This window comes from Dermochelys coriacea, chromosome 23 (genome assembly GCF_009764565.3).
Source record: "Dermochelys coriacea isolate rDerCor1 chromosome 23, rDerCor1.pri.v4, whole genome shotgun sequence".
NCBI classification, from domain to species: Eukaryota; Metazoa; Chordata; order Testudines; family Dermochelyidae; genus Dermochelys; species Dermochelys coriacea.
The window spans coordinates 2,303,115-2,324,307 of NC_050090.1; positions in this window are offsets into that span (position 1 = coordinate 2,303,115).

Below are 21,193 nucleotides of genomic sequence, written 5' to 3' on the forward strand. Positions count from 1 at the left end.
ACTCCTCCGAAATTTCATTTTGGGTTAAACAAACTGTTTCATTTGACCCCAAATATATATATATATGTTTTCATGTTTTGGTTTTGATTTTCTGGGGTTCTTTTATTTTCATTAAGTTCTTGGGTGTTTTTCACCTTTTTTGTTTCCTTAACACACTTAGCGATGGGTGAAAATGAAACAGCGTTTGGAAACAAAAAAACAAAACAAAAAGGTTTCATTCTGAAAATGGCAAAACAAAAACAATGACTTTTTCGAACTCCCTCCCCCCCCACACCCAAAATGAACCCGAATTTGTGAATAGTTTCGGCCGACCTGAAATTGCCTTTTCTGGCAAATCAGCTACTCCCCTGGAAAGCCTCACCCCATTCTGTTCAACGTGCCTGCTGTGAAACCCCATTTCCAGCAACTCCCATAATGAGCTGAGAGCAAATTCTCGCTGGGCCAGATCAGGGTCCCCTCCGTGCACAGAACTAGAGCGAGAGACAGCCCATGCCCCACAGAGTGGTGGAAACTGAGGCACAGTGCTGGGAAGTGACTTGCCCAGAATGATAGAAAGAGGTGGCACTAGCCCAGGTCAGTTGCCTCCCAGCCCTGTGTGCTAGCCACTGCACCACATAGGTAGCCACCTAGACCCTTAGCTTCGTCTGATCATCCTCTTTTCCATCACCCTCCCCCTGGCTTTCTCCCCTCCTTCCCAGAACTGCAAGGTCACTGCAATAGCAAGCTCTGTTCCAGTTTCCAAGTGGACGGCACATGAGAGGCTGGCGTGACCTTCAGCCACTCCGAGTTCCCCTTTTGTTCCATTAAAGGGTATAATTAATAATTATCACCGCGCCTCCTATGAGTTCCTGGAAAATGGGATCATTATCCTCAAAAACACAGCCAAGACAGCACCCAGCGCCAGACCTCTCCCCTACCACCGCCACCCGCTCCCACGTCACGTTCAGTCCCTTTTACCGGCACGGCCAGCCGGGCCAACACCAGTCGCTCAACCCCCCAGGCCTGGCCTGGCCTGGCCTCTGGCCCATGCTAGAGGCGGCTCCATTCAAGCCACGAGGACAGATTCGCCTTGAGGCTTGGGTCCTTTTCCACTGCGCTGGCAAGCGGACTGAGCGGGATGCCTACTTTACAGCCCCAGGGAGCTGCTCAGAGCAGGGGAAAGGGGCCCTGAGCATCAGACCCCATGGAAGTGACACTAGTGTAAGGGCGGGGAGACAGTGGGGTTTGGAACAAGGTGGGCATAGAGGGGGAGTGTTGGGCCAGATTCTCCAACTGGGGATGTGGCCCCATCGGCTCCCAAATAGATACGGCCCATTGACACCCGCTGGGGATCAGGCCCCACTGACTTCCACATAGCTACAGCCAATTGACACCCGCTGGGGAGCAGGCCCCACTGACTCTCACAGAGTGACAGACAATTGACACCCACTGGGGATCAGGCCCCCACTGACTCCCACAGAGTGACAGATGATTGACAGCCTCCGGGAATCAGGCCCCATTGACTCCCAAGTAGCTACAGCCGATTGACACCCGCTGGGGATCAGGCCTCACTGACTCCCACAGAGCGTCGGATGATTGACACCCGATGGGGATCAGGCTCTGTTGTGTCTATAGTGCTCTGAGTTACACTGGGGATCAGGCTGGCCCCTGCACATCCCCAAAATACACCAGAGGAGACTTGCCACCTCAGTGCCCTGCCCCGGGGAGAGTTGTTTACAACTGTGCACATTGGTTGTAAGAGACACATGCTTGGCCGTCCCGGGCCTGGACGCACAGGACAGCACTCTCGGGAAGCCAGGGCCCAGCGAGCCACCTTGGACAGCCCTGCGCTGGGGCCCGCTGGACACCGGAAAGGGGCCGACCTGGTGGGGGGGGGAGATCGAATGACCAAGATTTTCCATCCCTCTTTCCCCATACACACAACCCCACCCAACCCTCCCCACACACAACCCATTCCTCCCTCCCTCTCCCATCCCCTCATACACCCCTCTATCCACCCGTCCATCCCCACACACCCATAACTCCCTCCCTCCCCTCACACCCCATTCCTCTCTCCCCCATCCCCACCCCCCTCTATCCACCCATTCACCCATCCATCCCCACACACACCCATCCCTCCATCCTCCCATCGCCACACACACCTCTATCCACACATCCATCCCCCCCCACACCCGCATCCATCATCCCTCCCTCCCCCGCACACCCATCCATCCCCCATCCCCACCCAACCTCTATCCACACATCCATCCCAACACACACCCCCATCCCTTCCTCCCTCCCCCACACACCTCCATCCCTCATCCCCAAACACACCCCTCTGTCCATCCATCCCTCCATCCCCCACCCCTCTATCCACTCATCCAGCCCCATAGGCACCCCCATCCCTCCCCACACCCCACCATCTCCTCTTCCCCACGTCCCCAAACATATCCTCCATCCCCCCCTGCCGCCGCCCTCACATCTTCCAGGCCCAGCTTGACAAAGCCCTGGCTGGAATGATTTAGTTGGGGTTGGTCCTGCTTTGAGCAGGAGGTTGGACTAGATACCTCCTGAGGTCCCTTCCAACCCTGATAGTCTATGATCTCTCATCCCCCCCCCACTCCTCTATCCACCCTCATACACACCAGCATCTGTCCATCCTCATACACACCCCTCACTCCCTCCCCCACCTCTATCCATCCATCCCCCCACATACCCCCGTCCATCCTCCCCATACACCCCCCCACTCCTTTATCCACCCACCCATCCCCATACACAGCCCCATCCATCCCTCCCTCCCCACACCCCACAATCCCCGCCTCCCCATACAAACCCCTCTACTTATCCATCCCCATAGGTACCTCTCTATCTATTTAGCTATCCGTGCCCCCCTTCTCCTACACCCCCGTGTAGCTCTCCACCCCCACCCAGCTATAGACCTACCTGTCGCTACTAAGGTGACCAGACAGCAAATGTGAAAAATCAGGATGGGGGGGCGGGGGGAGGTAATAGGAGCCTACATAAGAAAAAGACCCAACAATCGGGACTGTCCCTATAAATCAGGACATCTGGTCACCCTAGTCCCTACCCGGGTCCCTCTAGCGAATCCATGGGCACCCCCCCGTTCCCCTCTGTCTAGCGACCCCACCCCCACAGCATCGACACCCTTCCGTCCCCCCAATCTCAGCCATTGCTCAGGGGCCCATCACCCCCGCCTCTGGGCGCCTCCGGGGAGCATCAGGACCCCGGGGGGCGGGGAGCAGCCGAGCTGGCGAGGGAAGGGGGCGGGGGCGGGGGCGGAAAGAAAAATAGGAGCGAAAACAAATTAAATCTGAATAAAAATCTGATTAGCAGCGGGCGAAAGGCGGATGACAAACGAGACCGGCGAAGGCGGCTCTGGCGGCTGATGGATGGCCCGGGCGGCAATCGATGGCTGCGGGCCGGGTGCGGGGGCCCGGCCCGGCCCGGCGGGGCCGCGAGTGGGAGCCGGCCGGGGGGAGGGAAGACAAATGTTTCCTCCAGCGCCCAGCCCTCGCCCGGCAAGACGGATGGGCCGCGGGGCTGGGCTGGGCGCGGCTCCGTTTCCGCGGCGGATTTAGGGGCTGCAGACACGGGAGCAGATTTGTTTGGTTTAAAGGAGGGGACCGGGAGGGGCGAAGGGGGGGCTCGCCCCAGCCAGCCAGGTCTCCACGGGCACTGGCGCCGAGCTGCGGGAGGGAGTCAGGACTCCTGGGTTCACTCCCTGGCTGCGGAGAGATGCAGTGGGGTTGGTGCCATGTGGGATTTAGGGGTCAGGGCTCGGAGAGTCTATTCCTGGTGCTGGAAGGAGAGGTGGGGGGGGGCTGGGAGCCAGGACTCCTGGGTTCTATCAGGGGAATGGGCTCTAGTGGTTAGAGCAGGGAGGGGGCTGGGAGCCAGGACTCCTGGGTTCCATCTATCATCTCTAGCTATGGGAGGGGACTGGGGTCTAGTGATTAGAGCAGGAAATGGGGCCTCCCGCTGCTGAGTCAGTAGCAGGAGATAAGGACCCCGATGAGGGGGGAGCAGCAGCACCCAAAGTCCCTTGCCAGAGGGTGGAATCTAGCTCCAATTTCAGGCGCTACCCCCCATCCCTTATAGCAGCCGAATCCTGGTGGACCCAGGACCCCCAGCTGATTGCCTACCCCCACCCCCCTTATTATTGAAATATCTTATAACCCCCCACCCTCCAACGCTGGGAAAACAGGGACACCCCCTTCCTCCGCCCTCCCCCAGGAGCGTCTGGCCCCCTAATGGAGAGATGGCACCGGCCCAGTGAGACTCTCTGTCACACCCACCCACCCCGGGGGCGGGAGCAGAACCGGGGGGGGGGGACTTGGCCTGCCCTAATGGGGGAGGGTTGGGGTTACTCCCCTCCAAGCAGGTGGGGTGGGGGATTAAAGCCAGCCAACGACCTGGGGGCTCCAGCCCTCCCCCGCCCCCCCGGTGTTGAGCTCAACCCCTCCCGCACAGCGCCCCCTGGTGGCAGAGGCCAGCACTGACTCTGCGGGGAGGGCGCCCCCTACCGAGCCTCCGTCCTGCCCCGCGGGTTTGCCCCCGGAGGTCTCCCAGCCACACGCTCACCCGGGCCAAGGCCCCTGAGCTGAAGCGGCTTCGCCCGCCCGCCGCAGACGCAGGCAATACCCGGGGTGTGGGTGGCCGCCGCGGGCTGGCGGGGCTCGGGGAAATGCAGGGTCTGGCCGCCTCCCCGAGGCAATTCAAGGAGGTGAGGGAAAAAACCTTTTCTTGCTGGAACGTGGCAACAAGGACAATCCCCCTCCCCGCCCAGTCCTGTGCCATCCCGCGTCTGCAAGGAAGGGACAAGGCATGGGGCAGCGCCAAGCACCTGGGCCAAGTCCCTCATCCCCCTGGAGCCAGGGGGAGACAGACACACAAAGGGGAAAGGACTTGCCCGAGAAAGTCAGGGCCGGAGCTGGAATAGAACCCACGAGTCCTGCAGCCCAACCCAGCGCCCCCCCCCCAGCTCTAACTACTGGGCCCCAATCCCCTCCCAAAACTGGGGATAGAACCCAGGAGTCCTGGCTCCCAGCCCACCTGCTCTAACCACAAGACCCCAGGGATAGAACCCAGGAATTCTGGGTTCCAGCACCGCCCCCCCATCATTAGGCTCCGCTCCCCTCCCAGAACCAGGGATGGAACCCAGGAGTCCTGGCTCCCCCACACCCTGCTATCCATCTCTCTGTTTAAAATCACTTTAGCCATATGGTGAAATGGGCGTTAGCACCGCAGTTCCCAGCTCTCAGGGGTGAGGGGTCTAGTGGTTAGAGCAGGGGAGACTGGGAGCCAGGACTCCTGGGTTCTCTCTCTCATCCACATCTCTCGGCCCCACTAAGGACACTGGCCCTGCCCCGCTCCTTTCCCCATGGAAACTTCCTGCTTCTCCCCCCGTTCTCATGCGCAGCCTTGGTTTATTTACACACGCCCGGCCGGCTCTCGGCTCGGCCCACATGATGGATGGGTCCCAGCTCGGGGTCTCCAGGCTGTGGCAGAGAGATGGGGCGGGGGGAGGATTGAACGCAGCCGTAGAGAAGGAATAAAGTGTATTTACTTAACCCTTCCAAGGCAGAATGGCTAGGAGCACGCTTCTCCACACCCCCCGCCCCCGCGTCTGCCAGCCTCCCCCCCCCACCAACCGTGACAGCCCCCCAACGTGATGGATGGAAACTGGTGCTTTATCTCCAGGGACTGCTCTCCGCAGATAAAAAGGTTCCCATAAATCTTCCTAATAGAAGGAGGCAGGAATGAAGGGAGGTGGGGTGGGGTGGCAGATGGAGTCGGAAACTGACCCCACCTCCCTAGATCTCCCCAGCTCCCCCATGCCAATCGCCTCCGCCCACATGGGGAAACAAGCACCCCAAGTCTCCCTGCTCCTTCTGCCCAATCCTGCCTGGCCCAGGAAACCATTTCTCCCAGGGCCAAGCCAGTTCCCAAGGGCAGCGTTTGGGGGGGACAGACAGCGAGGGCCTGGGGATGAGGGGATGAAAGGACCGGCTATAGAGGAAGGGAGAGCGGCCCTGCTGGGATGAAGCCATGTGGAGGGCAAGTAAAGAAACCCCCCCTCCCAGCACTGCACCCACAGCACCCCCATTTTACAGACGGGGAAACTGAGGCACCTACCAGGCCAAGGCCAGGCGGAGTCCGTGGCAAAGAACCCAGGAGTCCCGACTCCACCGCTCTTCTCTCCAGAACCCAGTGCCCGGGCAGAGCTGGGAGGAGATCCCAGGAGTCCTGGTTTCTCCACTGGGCCTGTGGGGGGCCTTGGGAAGCCAGGGGGGGCAGACTGCACCCCCTTGGCGCGCCTGCCCCGAGCCCCCTGGGAGTGGCAGACCCAGCCGGGCCGGGCAATGGGGAAGGAGGCCAACAAGCCAGGGCCCGCGGGTGTCAGGCCCAGGTAGAAGCAGAGGGCGGCCCCCCATAGGCGACCTACGGGGTTGGGGGCGGGGAAGGAGGAAGGGGGAGCTGCACGCGCGCACTGAGATCCGCACCCGCGCAGCCCCCGCGCGCGGTGATTGATGTGGGTTGTCTCCGGTCCTGCGGTTGCGCCCGCCCCCCACTCCCCGGAGAAATCAGCGGAGTGAATTAGATCCCCCCTCCCCTGCCGTGCAGCCCTCACTCTGATGTCAGCCAGGGGATTAATTAGCCGCTGTTGATTAAATCCTAGTTTAACCCTTTCGGAGGGGGGGCGAGGCTGGGACCTGCCACAGACAGCCCCACTGCTCCCCCAGCCTCACCCCTCCTCCTCTGGATGGCCCGGGAGCCCCTGCCTGTGTCGCTCTCTCCTGGTCTGGGAGGGGAGCGGGGTCTAGTGGTTAGATCAACAAACCTGGATTCAGGTCTCCTGGGTTCTAGCTGTCCCAGCTGTGTTTCTTCCCCCAAGAGAGACCTCGCCACAACCAGAGCTGGGGTGTGTGTCAGACAATTCGTGTTACCTACGTCCCCACAAATGTTTTTCAAACCTCCGGGGTCTGCCCTGTCCCTTGAGAGAGTCCAGCCAGGCTGTAGCTGCCTTTCACTCCATGCCCACCTTTGATTTGTAAGCCACTGTTTATCAAGGGGGGATGAACCCTGTTTTTCTAACTCGCTGCAGGCTGGTGCGGGACAAACATGGGCTCCGGGGGAGGGCGGAGAACACCCTGCAGCTCGGGACCTGCCAGCCATGCCCGGAGATCCAGCCTAGCGTTCGCAGCCTCCCCCCGCGCCAGACCCGTGGCTGACCCTACCTGGGGACAAAGCCTGGTTTAAAGGCACCGGACTGGGGACTCGGGGTTTCTAGTGCGGTGCTGTGTAGGGTCCCAGGACAATGGTTAACCCCTCCCCCCGCCATTTGCTGCAGTGAATATGGGAGTGAAAAAGGCCATTGCTCCATCTAATGTAAACACCTGCACAAGGTGCCGCATCCGGTCTCAGTTTACCTCGGGGGGCGGGAACCAAGGCTCTCCCCACCCCCCAGTGAACCAACGAGGCTCCTGCAGCTTTCAGCCCGGCCGGGAAGGGTTAACTCAGGCTTCCTTCATGCCCCAATGTTTTCCACTCACCTACGATATTTATTGTGTTCTCTCCCTGCTCTGATCATTAATCAAAGCCAGGGAGGGAGCAGGCGGGTGGTTCACATGAATTTTAAAGTCGGGGCCCTGTCCCCGCGTCTCTGGAGGAACGTGCAGCTTTCTCTTGCGGCTGCTGGCTTATTTTAGGGGGGTCGGAAGGAGAAGTGGGGCAGACACCAGGGCACGGGCAGGGGTGGGGGGAGAATGGGGCCAGGAATTTCCAAGTCTTACAAAGATCTCTGGTTAGTTTGACCTTGGTGTAACTTCACTGACTGAAGTGGGGTGACTCCTGATTCACACTCCTCTGAAGTAAGTGGTGTAAATCAAGAGTCACTCCACTTCAGTCAGTGGTGGTGATGCTGGCGTCTGAGTCATCTGAAGTAAATGGTGTAACTCTTGATTTACACCAGTGTGACCTCATTAATTTACATCAATGTTACCCCATTATTTTTGGTAGCACGCCTACTCATTTAGACCACTGACTTCACCGGATTCAGTCCTGATTTACAACCTGCAAACCCCATTGATTTCATAGAGCTACTCCTGATTTATATCAGGGTAGAATTTTGGTAGCGTTACACATAATTTACACCACTTACACCCCATTGACTTCAGAGGGGTTATGCCTGATGGACACCAATTTTACCCCACTGGTTTAATAGGGGGTTACTCCAGATTTGCAACAGCATTACCCTGGACACTTCAGTGGAGTTTCCTCATGGTTGGCACATGGGTCTACAGAGAGCGTTCAGGTCTAAACCAACAAAAGGTAGCAGGAAAACCAAGGGACCCAGTGAGGGAAGTGACTCATCAAGGAGCCCAGCGGAGGGGAGTGGGGTGTAGAGGTCAGAGGTGGGGTGTGGGAATCAGGACTCCTGGGTTCTCTCCCCGGCTCCGGGAGGGGTGTGTGAGTTGGTGGCCGACACCACTGGTTTCAGAGGAAAGCATGAGCCCCTCTGAATTCTGCACTAACAGCCCCACAGGGGGACATTTCTAGGCTGATATCCCCCCCCCGCCCCACTTCTCTTCCCTGCCGCCCAGCTCAGACCAGTGGTCCCCAGATAGCCTGATAACCCCTGACTCCCTGACCCAGTCCGTCAGTAAGCGCTGGGCCCCTCCCCCAAAGAAGAAGGGTTCAGATCCCGTCTACTTTGCTACCCTCCCTAGCGTCCCTGCAGCTGGCACCCTTAGTAGCTGTGAAACCATCGAGTCCCTTGGTCAGTACTGAGCTTTTTTGCTTCCCTAATATCTTGATGCAACCAGTTCTGCAGGCCCAGGAAATAAAAGGGCATATCTTTGGGGGGACTGGGGGCCACAAGGCATGGTTGGGCCTTCATAAACCTCTGGCCCTAAGCAGTGGGAGAGAGATTTGGAGGTGCGGCAGGCTTGCAACTCCCCAGAGATCAGAGGGTTAATGAGATAGATACACTGGCCAGAGTTTCAGCCTATTACAGTAGCAATTTGGGGCCCTGATTTCTCTTGGGGCCTCTTTGTGCCAGGAGCTGCAGAGAACCCATCTGAGATCAAGGCCCCAGATCCCAACCAAGATCAGGGCCCCAGTGTGCTGGGTGCTGCATGTCTGAAATAAGAGCCCCAGATCCTGAACAAGATCAGGGATCCAGTATGCTGGGTGCTGCACAGACCCTGTCTGAGATCAGGCCCCAGATCCCAACCAAGATCAGGGCCCCAGTGTGCTGGGTGCTGCACATCTGAGATCAGGGCCCCAGATCCTGATCAAGATCAGGGCCCCAGTGTGCTGGGTGCTGCACAGACCCTGACCGAGATCAGGGCCACTCCCCGCTTTGTGCACAGACACATTGGGAAGCTAGTAATGACTATCTAGGAGCTTGGGCTGTGGAGAGGCACTGGCAGGGGATGTGGGGCAAGGGGCTGGCTCTGTGTTTGTACAACCCCTTGCACCAGGGGGTCCTGGTCCATGAGCTGGGCTCCTTGGTGCTACTGTAATATATCCCTAATACTAATAGCAACATATGGATTAGATTGAGAGCCCCCGAGCTCAGCCGCACAACCCACAGGGGGGTGGCATGGGTTAAACGCAGCCCAGCGGCCTGGCCTCCATTCCCCGGGCTTGGCAGCTGCAGCCACAAGGCCATGATGTCATTGAGCAGGGAACGGGCCCAGCCTGGGTGATTTGTCAACCGGCCTGTCAAGCTTAATAGGGGTCTGTTCGGGAGGCCTTTAATGAAATGGTGGCTGCTAGACGCTCCCTGGGACATACCCAGACTTTGAAGTAAGCTGGGGCGTGCGCGTCTCCATCATGGATCCGGAGAGGGTTTATGGCATACCGGGGGAGGTGGCTGGAAAAGGGAGATGAAGAGAATGATCCTTGGCAGGGAAACTGAGGCACAGTGAAGGTGGGGAACATCTTGCTGAGAGTCACACTGGGAGGCTGTGGCTGGACCCAGGATCCCGAGTATCCCAGTCCCTCTCTCTAGCCAGTACACCACAGTAGATCATACCCCTGCCCAGAACTTGGAAGAGAACCCAGGAATCCTGACCCCCCCCACCAAGAGACAACCCCCCCCCGCACATATCTGGTAACAGAACCCAGAAATCCTGCACTCCAATCCCTGATCTAACCACTAGACCCCACTCCCTCTCTGGCGCAAGGAAGAGAACCCAGGAGTCCTGCACTCCAATCCCTGATCTAACCACTAGACCCCACTCCCTCTCTGGTGCAAGGAAGAGAACCCAGGAGTCCTGCACTCCAATCCCTGATCTAACCACTAGACCCCACTCCCTCTCTGGCGCAAGGAAGAGAACCCAGGAATCCTGCACTCCAATCCCTGATCTAACCACTAGACCCCACTCCCTCTCTGGCGCAAGGAAGAGAACCCAGGAATCCTGCACTCCAATCCCTGATCTAACCACTAGACCCCACTCCCTCTCTGGCGCAAGGAAGAGAACCCAAGAGTCCTGCACTCCAATCCCTGATCTAACCACTAGACCCCACTCCCTCTCTGGCGCAAGGAAGAAAACCCAAGAGTCCTGCACTCCAATCCCTGATCTAACCACTAGACCCCACTTCCTCTCTGGCGCAAGGAAGAGAACCCAAGAGTCCTGCACTCCAATCCCTGATCTAACCACTAGACCCCACTTCCTCTCTGGCGCAAGGAAGAGAACCCAAGAGTCCTGCACTCCAATCCCTGATCTAACCACTAGACCCCACTTCCTCTCTGGCGCAAGGAAGAGAACCCAAGAATCCAACTTTCTCTATCGGTTCCCACAGGCCTCTGAGAATCAGAGAATCAAAGCAGGACCCCCCCGGGCCTTCTCTGTGCTGGGGAATGGACGGGAAGAGTAAGGGTGGATTCAGTTATTCTGCAACCCACCCGCTTCCGGATCCGCTCCCCGTGCGGATCCAGAGTAAATGGGGCTTTATTTGAGACTAATCACTCTGCTCGCCAAAGCAGCCAGCCCCACACTTGTGGAGTGTCTGTGCAGGCAGCTAATCTCCGGTAACCAACCCTGGGAGCCTCTGGGCGTCAGGGAGATATTGATCGTCCTTAAATCCCAGTTCAAATCTCCCTGGGCCTGTTTCTCCCAGACAGGTGTCTCTGTTTGGTACCACAGCTCCACGGCTGTTTACACTCGTGATGAGAACTGGCGCGCGGACCCTCAGGGGACTGACATGCCTGGCGCGTCGTGTGGACGCAGCCCGAATCCGGAGTAACGCTGCTGGATCGCACGCATGGGTGTCAGGCTGATGCGCTCACAGGAGCTCTGAATCAGGCCCCCGGATCTCGCCTCTCAGCTCCGAAGAGCAGCCGGGATCTCATTTCCCCGCCGCTTAGCCGCTAATAAATCAATCCGGGTGATGGATAACCCGGTGCGTTATTGATAGATCCAGAGGAACATCTGTCAAGCGGAGCGGTCCCCGGGAGCGCCGGGCGATTGGCAGGATTTCTTTGACTATTGTTATTAGTGGAGAAGTGGAAATGCCGAAAGTTTACTTAATTTTTTTTTTTTTTTTTGTATTAAAGAAACTGCTGACACCGCAATTCCCGTCGGGATCAACCAGCTGCCCTCAGACAGAGGCGTAGCCGGGTCAGGGCAAGACACGGGCGGCTGCAAACCCCGCCAGGACGAGGCTAGAGACAGCCGCACGCAGCGCAGCTGTGCTGGCCCATCGCCCCCCGGCTACCCCTAGAGTGAACCGAGCACCCCCAGCGGCAGAGCGATCACCAGACCCCCTCACCCCCTGCCGACGCCCCCTCCCGCCCCCCAGAAATCCAGGGGTCCAACCACGCGGAGTCAGCCGCAGTGTGGTCTAATGAGCAGACTGTGACTCCGGACGCCTGGGTTCTATTCCTGATTCTACCGAATGAGTGGCCTTGGGCATAGTTGCTTCCTCTCTCTCTGCGCCTCAGTTTCCCTCATCTGGATAATGACTCCGACCTCCTTTGTAAAGGGCTTGGAGACCTACGGGTGACAAGCGCTGGTGTTTATTAATCCAACCAGAGCATCTTGCTAGCCTGCGCCCTGCAATTAACCGGGAAGCCGCAGGTCGCTTGGGTTTGCAGATCGGGCCTTGGGGGCTGAATACAGATCCTGGCCCCGTTGTGTTGGGCTCAGGCCCTTGATTGCCGGTGTGTAGGGTGGGCAGGGGTTGGAAGAAGGCAGTGTTGGGGAATCAGGTTGAGTCTAGTGCTGAGCAATGAAGAGGCTTTGCTCCCATGGGAAGGGAGCGGGGGCCTCGGGGAATCAGTCCCTGCTTCACCTTTCTCGCTGCAGGCTCCGGCCACGGGGACCTTAAAGCCGTTTGAACAGCGAAGGTGGGACCCAGTCCAAACTCCGGGAGCGAAGCCAGGAGCGAAGCAGGGGTTCGGGAAGCTCATCGGGGGGATCTCAGCCCTACCTCGACCCTGGGTCCCAGACTTGGCTTCCGATCCGAGGCCCGAGATCCTTATCTGGAGTAACCTGGCTCATGATCTCTCCGAGCTCTACCCTGATGGGTGCATTTTGCGGCGAGACGCCGTCACTAAAGACGGTCAGGGTTACTCCGGATTTACACCAGTGTAACCTGCATAGATCGTGCTCCTAAATCCGCGATCAATGGAGTTAATCTGGCCCTAAATTCACAGAGTTTGAAAAAAGATCTTTGGAGACACACCCCTACCTTTAACTCAATGGGCCAGATTCGGATCTCCCTGGGAGGTGCAAACAGAAATTGATTCCCAGAGGAATTCGGCGCCTAGACCCTTTGAAGGCCTGGGGCCCGAATAACTTCACTCCCGTTCAGGTACCAGGTGTTTGCAGCCCGGGGCTAGCCTGGTTACAGAGCAGGGATCTCTAGGTCACCTCTGGCACTGGCGCAAATCAGGCGTAATTCCACGGAAGGGGCCCGATTCTCCACTTCCTCACGCCTTGTGCAGTTTACACCAGGTCCCAAATGGGCGTGAGCGAGCTACCGAATCAAGGCCGCACTTCGGCTCTCGCTCGCTCTGGCTTCCCAGCGGCGCGCCGGGCTCTGACTTCTGCCCGGCGACTCCTGTTTCACACCGGAGGGAAAGGGGAATCGGCAGGTGGAAAGGCCACCCTGACCGTGCAAGGTGCGGGGCAACAGAGGGCCGGCCCCAGCCATCCGCCACCAGATCTGCGACTCTTTTCAAACAGAAAGAAAAGGAGGACTTGTGGCACCTTAGAGACTAACACATTTATTTGAGCATGAGCATAAATTTGTTAGTCTCTAAGGTGCCTCAAGTCCTCCTTTTCTTTTTGCGAATACAAACTAACACGGTTGCTACCTGAAATCTTTTCAAACAGAAACTCTGGCTACTGAGGGACAGATCCATCCCCAGACGGTGTAAAACCCGATGGTGTAAAGCCAGGGGAGAAACACTGCGTGAAAGCCCCGGCCGGGGGAAACCAGCACAGCACTACACTGGCCTCACACGAACTTCGCTGCTTTAAATGATCTTTTAAAAAACGCACCCGGCCCAGACGCTCAGCTCGTTCCCCAGCCCTGGGCTGTCCCTCCGGAGAAGGAAGGGGAGGAAGGACACGAACCGGCGTCTCCCGACTCGCGTGAAAAGGCGAAGTCAGCCCCGAACAGGCGCCCCGCGAGGCCCGCTGACAGATGTTGCTCATTTGGTGATCAAGGGGAACCGTGAACGAGCCTCAGCCCCTAAGTGTCCCTCATGAGCCCGGGCGGCCTCTTCCCCGCGCCCCGGCCAAAGCGGAGCGGGCCAAGTCTGCGCGAAGGGATTGGCAGCCCTTCAAGAGGCGCTCAACGCCAGCGGGCTCCCGGGCCGTTTCAAAGCTAGGGGCTCAGCTCGCCTCTCTTGTTCTTCTGGCGTTAACCTCCGCCCCCCGTCACGGAAATGTGTAAAAAAAAATTTGGGGGGGGGGGGGACGAACCATTTTTCCAGGACTGCAACACGTGCGCACACACACACACACACACACACACAGTGTGTGTACAGACACATGAACACTCAATAGACCACACAGGGCCCAGGTGTAGAACAGATCAGGGAACGTTTGTCTACACGGCCAGACTCAGGGCGGCCGGCTGAAGCGATACCGCTGGGATGTGAGATGTCTGTTCTACGGCTGTTTGATTAACCGCTCTGTTAACCAATAACAGAATGCCATTGATTTACAGATTTTTGGATGTTTTCTACATTTTTCAAGTATATCGATTTCAATTACAACACAGAATACAGTGTCCAGTGTTCACTTTCTATTTATTTTTGATGACAAATGTTTGCACTGTAAAAAACAAAAGAAATAGTATTTTTCAATTAATACAAGTCCTGTAGGGCACTTTATCATGAAAGTTTAACTTACAAATGTAGAATTATGTACAAAAAACTGCACTGAAAAACAAAACAACATAAAACTTTAAAGCCTGCAAGTCCACTCAGTCCTACTTCTTGTTCAGCCAATCGCTCAGATAAACAAGTTTGTTTACATTGTCAGGAGATAACGCTGCCCGCTTCTTGTTTACAATGTCACCTGAAAGTGAGAACAGGTGTTCACCTGGCACTCTTATAGCCAATGTTGCAAGATCTTTACTTGCCAGATGCCCTAAAGATTCATATGTCCCTTCATGTTTCAACCACCACTCCAGGGGACATGCGTCCATGCTGATGATGGGTTCTGCTCGGTAATGATCCAAAGCAGTGAGGCCCGATGCACGTTCATTTTCATCATCTGCATCAGATGCCCCCAGCAGAAGGTTGATTTTCTCTTTTGGTGGTTCGGGTTCTGTAGTTTCCGCATCGGCGTGTTGCTCTTTTAAGACTTCTGACAGCATGCTCCACACTTCCTCCCTCTCCGATTTTGGATGGCACTTCAGAGTCTTAAACCTTGGGTCTAGTGCTGTAGCTATCCTTAGAAATCTCACATTGGTACCTTCTTTGCGTTTTGTCAAATCTGCAGTGACAGTGGTCTTAAAATAAACAACATCTGCTGGGTCTTCACCCAAGGCAGCTAGAACATGAAATCTATGGCAGAATGCCGGTAAAGCAGAGCAGGGGACATACAATTCTCCCCCAAGGAGTTCAGTCACTAATTTAATTAACGCATTTTTTTTTAAATGAGCATCATCAGCATGGACGTATGTCCTCCAGAATGGTGGCCGAAGCATGAAGGGGCATAGCATGTTTAGCATCTCTGGCACGTAAATACCTTGCAACGCCAGCTACCGCAGTGCCAGGCAAATGCCTGTTCTCACTTCCAGCTGATATTGTAAACAAGAAGCAGGCAGCGTTATCTCCTGTCAATGTAAACAAACTTGTTTGTCTTAGGGATTGGCTGAACAAGGAGTAAGACTGAGTGGACTCGTAGGCTCTAAAGTTTTACATGGCTTTGTTTTTGAGTGCAGTTATGGAACAACAACAAAAATCTACATTTGTAAGTTACACTTTCACGATAACAAGATTGCACTACAGCACTTGTATGAGTTGACTGGAAAAATACCATTTCTTTTGTGCATCAGTTTTACAGGGCAAATATCTGTAATAAAAATAATCATATAAAGTGAGCAGTGTCCACTTTGTATTCTGTGTTGCAATAGAAATCGATATATTTGAAAATATAGAAAAACATCCAAAATATTTAATACATTTTAATTGGTATTCCATTGTTTAACAGTGCGATTAATCGTGATTCATTTTTTTGAGTTAATCGCATGAGTTAACTGCGATTAATCGACAGCCCTAGTCTATTCGTTAGCAAGCCAACAATGGGAGACGAGGAGGATAGAAGGCTGGATTGCTGGCTTCTGGCTGAAAAAGAACAGGTAAAGGTGTATCCCACTTCGTTTCCCCGCACTCGTGTTACATTAGACAGTACAAGATATAAAACAGCCGGGTGCTTTTGCTCTGAGGTGAGCGTCAGACAGATGTTTAAGAAAAAGGCTTCTCAGGTTTCTTTGTGGAGTAGCCAATTGTAAGGAAACACCCTCCTGCTCCCATCAAGGATTCTTTGCCTTACCTTAGCAGGACAGACACACCTCCCATGGTCCATGCTCACAAAAAGAGAGATCAAGGAGGGGGAGGTTCAGAGAAAGTTCACCAAAGGTGGGGGGGAGAGGGGGAGATTATTCAAAGATCCTGCAAAATTGGAGTCACTTTTATGTTCTTGCAGCTCAGGTCAATTTCTCTTTCCGAGTTTGCACTATTCCACAATAAGCGTATCAACACATGGGACGCTCAGGCCTAGCTAGTGGGCTTTGAATGCACACACGGTCTTAATCCAAATTAACTTTTAAGTGTAGACAAGAAACCCAGGAGTGGGATGAGGGTTGCTTTGGCACAAGTTCCATAGCCCAGCCATAAAGCAGTCCCCTCTGAAATGGAGGACATGCCCGGCCCCACCTCACCCGCATGGAAGAAACACACACTCCATATAGCTCATGCAGGTCAGTTTTAACAGATCTCTGTCTACAGCACTCAACCCGAATCAGGGCCCCTTGAATTCCGAATGAGGGTGTCCACACCGGGGGGGGGGGGTTCTGATGCAGTTTAACCTTTAGTTAATTCAGATTAGTTTTCCTGCCAGGCCCCACATGGACCAGCCCTTGGCATCTGTGTGCTTCACAACCGTTGAATGGATTTATGCCCCCTGTGAAGCAGAGAGAGGGGAAATCCAACACTGTCAGTTGTTGAGTTTAGTTACTCCTGAGGGCATTCTGCACCAAAAAATAAAATAAAAAAATTCTGTGCACAATATTTTAAAATTCTGCAAGTTTTATTTGTCAATAAATAAATTCAGAGACTCCAGCATGACAGTGCACAAAGGTAGGAGATCACCCTGCAACCTCCCCATGCCGGGGACACGGACTCAGTGGTGAGGCTGCACCCAACCCTGACACAGCACAAGGCCTGGTCCTGCCCCAGAAACACCCTGGGGCCCTGCCCCTCTGTGGCAGGTGCACCAGGTGTGCGGCAAGCAGGGTCCACCAGGCAGGATCGAAGTGTGGGGGGGATCCAGGTGTGGGGTGAGAGGATTCTGCGTGGGACAATCTGGGTGCAGACAGCTCGGGGGGGGGTCCTGGGTGGGGGGATCTGGATGCACAGAGGCTCATTGGGGGGGTTCCAGGTGCAGGAGCAATGGGACTCTGCAGGGGGGGGTCTGGGTGCTGGGGAAGTGGGGGTCTGAGTGGAACTAATTGGGGGTCAGTGGTGTGGGGTCTGGATGTGAGAGCTCAGAGTGGTGCAGGGGTCATCAGAGTGGGGGTTTGACTGCAGAAAGCTCAGTGGGGGGTGGTCTCGCTGTAGGGGTCAGAGGCAGAGGGTCTGGGAACAGGGGGCTCCAGATGCAGGGGTTGAGGTTCAGTGGGGTGGGGTTCAGGTATGGAAGGCCAGGGGGGTTCTAGGTATACCGGGTGAGGCTTGGCAGGGGTGTCTGGGTATGGGAGTCTGAATGGACAGGGGTTGGGCGGATGGGGAAGCAGCTCCCCATACAGCGACCCCTCTCCGCACTGCTGAGGAGCGATGGGGCAGGAAGCAGGGGAGGATTCTGAGCTTCCTGCAGCTGGGGGAAGTTTCTGGGTCCTTGCAGGGGAAGAGGAAGTCCCATCCTCTTCTGTCTCCAGCCCAGCTGGGATTAGCAGCTGATCATGGCTCAGGGTAGGAGCCACTGGCAGGGGTGTCCCCAGCCCTGTGGTGATTTACCTCTCCGCTGGCTGCTCCGGGTGCCTGAAATGATGTACCTGTGCAGTTAGGGAATGGTGTGGGACTTCTCTTGCAGCTTCCCTTTGCTTCCCTGTCAGAAAGTCATTTTTCTGTGGGGAAGCAAAGAAATCTGTGGGGGACATGAATTCTGCGCATGTGCAGTGGCACAGAATTCCCCCAGGAGTAGTTTAGTGCAGGGCTTTCAGGCCTTGCCAGGGCGCCCCCTCGGGGCTGGGTGTGATGCAGCAGCTTCTTCTCCTTTGGCAGGTCTGGCTGACAGGTCTGGCTGGCTCTTCCTGTGACCAAGCCCACCAGCTCCTTTTAGTCCTGCTCCTTCTGGGGTAAACTGAGTCATGCTCACCAACACCCTGGCAGTGCCACACCAGAGCTTCAGCCTGGCTTCGGAGCCTTCCAGCTCTTATCTATGGGATCTTAACTCCACATGGCCTAGACCCTGGGTTCCAACCCTGGGTTCCAGGAACCCGGTATGAAGCAGACACGGGCTGTTTGTTGAGACCCTCTGCTGTATCCCTGGGCTGCTTCCAGCAACCAGGAGTTTCGTACAGGCTGATTCTTCTGCAGAGCCACCCACAAAGGGGAATCAAACTGGTTACAGGGAATGAAAGTTCCTGCACCAGGCCTGCCCACCCCCAGGATACTTGGCCCCAGCCAGATCTTCCATCACAGAACTAACTCCAAAGAACCCCTCCTCCTCCCCGGCCGCCATAACTGAGCTGGGCTTTTATCTTCCCCCTCCCAGTTTGACACCTGGCCAAGATATAACCGGCTGAGGCTGATTGACCTCTCATTACCCCCTTCCTGACCAGTTATACCCCACTCCAATACCTTGGACTGCATCTCTGTCAAAGGCCATGTCTACATTACCAGGCCGTCACCGTAGTTTATGCTGGCATAGCCCCATAGTGTAGACACAAAACAAACCAAGAGCAGTGAGGCTATTCTGGTTTTTGAGGGGAATCTCCTTCAGGAGTTCTTCCCCCCGCCTTTGGTCAATTTTTATTGCCCTGGATGATTTTAATCATTCAGAAATCTGGTGGCAAGATTTTTCTCTCTCTCTTGATAAATCAAGTTGTATTTATTTTTACTACAATAAAACCTGGCCTCCCGATGCTACCATGAAAAGAACGGCAACTTTCGCAGAGAGGGCAGACATAGGTGGTATTTGTAATTAAAAAAAACCAACAACCTCCCCCCACCCCGTCCCTGACTACCAATGAGAAAAGACAGAAGGCTCTAAGTGGCCTGTACCCCGGCACACGACTGCAAGAGGAACGCCGCAGAGCCGCATACGCTAGACCACCACAGCATGGTGTGAATGTGTGTGTAACAGACCTAGGATAAATACAGCGACTCACAAACATATGCATCACATATCACAGAACAATAAACGTATTTCAACCATCTTATGCGTATGCATGTCACATGCAGCAAACTCGTGTGTGTAGAATATGCATCTATATTTGTGTAATATTATATTATACATATATAAACACACACACACATATACACACAAAATGTACGCCACATTTATACCAACTCTCTCTATAGCTCCAAACTCACCCATCTATCTACACATACAAAGGATCCTTAGGGTATAGTCAGATATGTCTATATGTACACACATCACAATCATATACATACATATACACATATATAATAGATGCACACACAGAACTGGGTACTTTTACTTGTCTAGCAACACACACACAAACACACTATGTGTATGTACACAGACACATAATGTACACTGCATTTACACAAACACTATCTATCTATTTATTAGATTGGGCCCTTTAATCAAATACAACCATATACATACATATACACTAAGTATATACTAGATGCACACACATGATTGGGTACTCTTTCTTGTACAGTGTCACACAACACACACACACTCAACCACGTACAATGTACATTACATTTACACACACTCTATCTAATCTATCCATCCATCCATCTATCCCCACATAACCACTTCTATCATTCTCTCTATCTGATTGGGCCATATTATAAGCAGGGCTTGTAACACCATTGCCTAGGATAGATAGAGGGGATCTATGGGGATAGATAGACAGATTGGGTGTATGGGGATAGATAAATGGATAGACAGAGGAGGTGTATGGAGAAAGAAAAGAAAAGGGGGTAGTCCTGTTTGTACCATGTTACACACACACACACACACACACAAATCACACAGATGTATATATATGCCTATAGCCTACACATATCTTCACACACTACACACTAGATGCACACAGGATAGGGCTTTTGGTGTGTAGTACAATATATGCGTATGACAGTCCATATAACTAGTATATGTTGTGTGTCTCTCACCAGCCCGCTCCAGCAATCCACTACGACTCCTTTCTCTCACTGCACGTGTCTATTTCTGGCTTGTTATCACTTTCTATTATTAATCCAGATTAAAAAAAAACATATTAACCAAAACCATTCCAGGGGATCATCTCCTGCCTCAAACCACCAGCAGCAAAGGGAGCTTTTGCATGTTGGGAAGTGACTAAATTACCATTCGGTGAGCTGAGCCTAAAACTCGATACACACACAGTTACCTACAGATATTCCCCTCGGTTATATTATAGCTAGGCAGGGAAAGGTTAGACTTTTATGTCTGGGAACGTCAATTTCACCGTAAACACACAGACCCCAACGAAAAATGATTCCATCAGTAATAGTCGAAATGTACAGAGAGGCAAAGAAAGGAAAATGCGGCTTGAAAACATATTAGAGTCAAAGTGCTGAATTAGGCTGGTTACAAAGTGGAGAACCAAATGAACAATAAAACCAGGTAGGATTTGTTGATTTAAGGCTATTTACTTTGTCTAGTTTACATATGATGTTGACTGTTTGTGTTTTAACGGTTTATAAAGCTTTCACCTTTCGAATCTCAGCCTCTACTGCAATTAAATAATTGTCTGATCCCCCCAGAATTTCCTGCAGCTGTGAAAATTTAAGTAGATAAAAATCTAAAATAAATGCTTACAAATAAACATCAATCTTTTCTGTCGAAACTGCACCCAAAAATCAAATTCTGCCACCCTATTTATACCCTGTTGGACCCCGTGACTGTAAGGTCTTGGGCCAACTTATTTCTATAAAAATTAGCCCCACTCTCTCTTCTCTAGGCAGAAAGTACCCTGCAGGTGAATGATCGCTTATCGTGCAGTGGAACCTCAGAGTTACAAAGCTGGGGAATGGGGGTGGTTCTGTCCAAAGTTTACAACTGAACATTGACTTAATGCAGCTTTGAAACTTTACTGTGCAGAAGAAAAAGGCCACTTTTAATCATCTTAATTTAAACGAAACAAGCACAGACATAGTTTCCTTCCCTTGTCAAATCTTTTTTTAAAAACTCCCCCCCCCTTTTTTTTTTAGTAGTTTACATTTAACACAGCACTGTACGATATTCGCTTTTGGGGGGGGGGGGGGACGGGGGTGTCTCTG